Source organism: Myotis brandtii, unplaced genomic scaffold (assembly GCF_000412655.1).
Source record: "Myotis brandtii unplaced genomic scaffold, ASM41265v1 scaffold112, whole genome shotgun sequence".
Taxonomy (NCBI): domain Eukaryota; kingdom Metazoa; phylum Chordata; class Mammalia; order Chiroptera; family Vespertilionidae; genus Myotis; species Myotis brandtii.
Genome location: NW_005353838.1, coordinates 8,504,895 through 8,507,820, shown reverse-complemented (window position 1 = coordinate 8,507,820; position 2,926 = coordinate 8,504,895).

The window sequence follows — 2,926 nt, the reverse complement described above, 5'->3', positions numbered from 1 at the left end:
TTTCCTGCCTGCTCGCCCCTTCCCACGGCAGGCCCTCCCCAGGAGCCGCAGCCTGAACCCGGAGCGCCGCAGCCGGCCGCTCCCCTCCCCCACTCTCCTTTCTCTGCTGCTGGCGGGGGGAGGGGGGCACCGTTCTCCGATAGAGCAGCTATTGTGACCTTCCCCGGAGAGTGGGAACCCAGCCGAGTGTGCACCGCCGGCGGTGGCGGGGGAGGAGGCGACTGTGTGTGCAAACCTCGGGGACGGAGGGGAAATAAATAAAACTTTGCAACCTCGGGCAGTTGGGCCCTTCAGAGGGCGTTTGGTTGTGTTTAGACTCGGGCGCTTCCTAACACTAATTGCAGGCTCAAAGGGAGCAGAATTTATGGCGAAGGCCAAGGCAGCTTGTTTATAATTTATGAAGTTTTAAATGGCTGTGTCGCAGGGCCCACTCTCGCCCTGGCCTGTGGCCGCGCGGAAAGCGCCCTCCCCAGACTCCCCACCCACGCGACTTAGTGTGGCCCGTCCGAGCCATTCTCAGAAGCTTCGGGGAAGCTTTCTCCAAGAATGAGAGGGAGCCGCAGATTTGTCCCAAGAGAACTCCTCCACCCCACAGGAGAAGGTGCCTCTGGGCGGCCGCGGCTGCCTGGAGAGGGAGCCCCTAACCACGCACTTCTTTGGAGTCTTAGTGTGAGAGGAAGCTGATGTCAGCCCGGCTAGACACCGTTTAAAGTCTAATCCATGAAACCCTAAGCCGCAGATGACACTTGGGGCCTTGCAGACACCCGCAGACTCAGCAGATACTCCTGCGGTAACAGACCGCACTGGAAAACGCCTGGAGCCATGATGCATTATGTATTTTTATTACTTATGGTAGGAAGAAGAGAGGAGGGAAAACCGGGCTGAATCTAAACAGCCTGACAATTCATCTATTTACTATTTAGCCAGTTAAGAAAGATTGTTATCCCTGCAAAGCAGCAAGCTCTTCTTGGATTTCCCTAATAACTGTAAAAATAATTTCTTACAAGACAATTAGAAATCCTGCCTATAGACGCAAATTTCATAGAAAACAATTTTAAGCCTTGAAAGTGGGTAAACTATCCCTTCGGTTGAAGTCATTTATTCTTGCTGATAACTTCTACAACATGTATGTTTTAAACCTGCTTAGAAAAGGTGAAATTTAGCAAAAGGATAATCCCCTCCCGCCCCTAATCTAACCTGCCATTTTTTTTAAACGGCACAAAAGAACAAGGAAACTAAATGTTTTTTTAAGCCATCATTATTTAGCGAAACACAAACATCCAAATGGAAACGGTTGTTGTTCCACCAGAAGATTAGAAGTTAAATTATTTCCACACAATAGGAATTTCACCTCGTGTCACCAGGGATGTAGTAGGAGTTGCATTAGTTGTCAAACCAAATAGAGATGTGTGGGCCGACTTTGCTGAAATACAAAGAATTGAACCTTATCTGAAGGCGTTTTCCAAGTGCCTCCTCCCAGAGAAGTGGGTGGAAGTTGTCCACCCCTAGCTAAAGCCACGCTATTATTTACAAAATGGTTATAAATCCTCGGAGACATTTTTTGCCCATTTCGTACAAAGGAACAGGAGAAAACAAGGTGTTTATACTTATGTTCCGTTAATGAAACTTTTATTACTTTACATCATGGGGAATGCGTGTTTCCTTTAGAAATGAACCGCCAACCACTATAAAGGAAAAAGTCCTGACAGCACTTCCTAGAGACAAGGCTTAGGTGCCGGTCTCCAAATGATCATTTCTCTTCCTGCACCTTAGCCTTTTCGCAGCTCAGTTCTTCTTACGACTTCTCGTGTATCTTTTCTTTTGATTGTCAGTTTTCTTTCAAAGTTCTTTTTTATTAACACAGAAAAGTGAGCTCTGGCCTCCCCAATGTAAATGCAATCTAAAAAAAAAGTGGATTTGTGTCTAGAAAGACGGGTAGAAACAGCAAAGCAGGCACAGTACAAAGCTCTACCCAAATCACCCGCCTGGAACATTTCTAGGTTTGCATCCTCAGATTCTTCCCCCTCATGTCAGTAGCTGGGATGTAATCAAGTATCCCAGAACCAATGTGTGCACTAGATCCCAAATACATGGAAAAAACGTATTTCGAAGGTTCCGCCTATTTGGGGGTCTTCCATTGAGATTGTGGGGAAAATAAAGGCAGTGATCTACTTGCAAGGGAGTGTGATTAACACAGATACTCTTCCAACTGAGAAATTCTTTATTCTAAATATTTGTTCAAATAGTACCAGACAATTTGAAATCAATAAACTGTGTCGAGTTGGAGGGCTGTGGCTGTTTGAGAAATGAGTAACGGGTGTCGTCTGACTCTACCCATGAAGGACAATTTGCGGTCTTAATCCTTTACATTAACTACAAACACCAGCCACGGTTACAACTGTTCAAAACTACTCTCTCAGCTAGTTCAGACCAAAGGGACTAAAGAGATGAAATGTGGCCCCCGAGGCCTGGGAGCGAGTTCCTAAGCTGGCTGGAGAATTCTACAAGTATACACATAAATACATTAAGACGAGGATAAATAATCAGAGAAACGAAATGACTCGCTTCAAATAATAAATACAGATTGTTGAGTCCGATTCAATCCTTACAGGACGGGAAGGAGCATATAAATTAAGGTCTCCGCAACTCGGCTAGCCACGGGCCAGGCCCAGAGCTCTCCAGGCTCTGGTCTTTCTGCCGAGCGCGCTGCCGGCGAATCTCAGACTTACCTTCGGGACATCATTACCAGACTAGAGCCCCTGGGTCCGCAGTATTTGGCACTGTCAGGCTTACAGAGGAGAATCCTTGCGGTTGATTTATGGCGAGTCACCCAAAGGAGGACGCGCCTGGAAGGGAGGCCCAATCGCCTGCACTTCGGGCCGCTGTTGGCCCGAAACCGGGGAGGCAGCGACCAGGACAGGGCGAG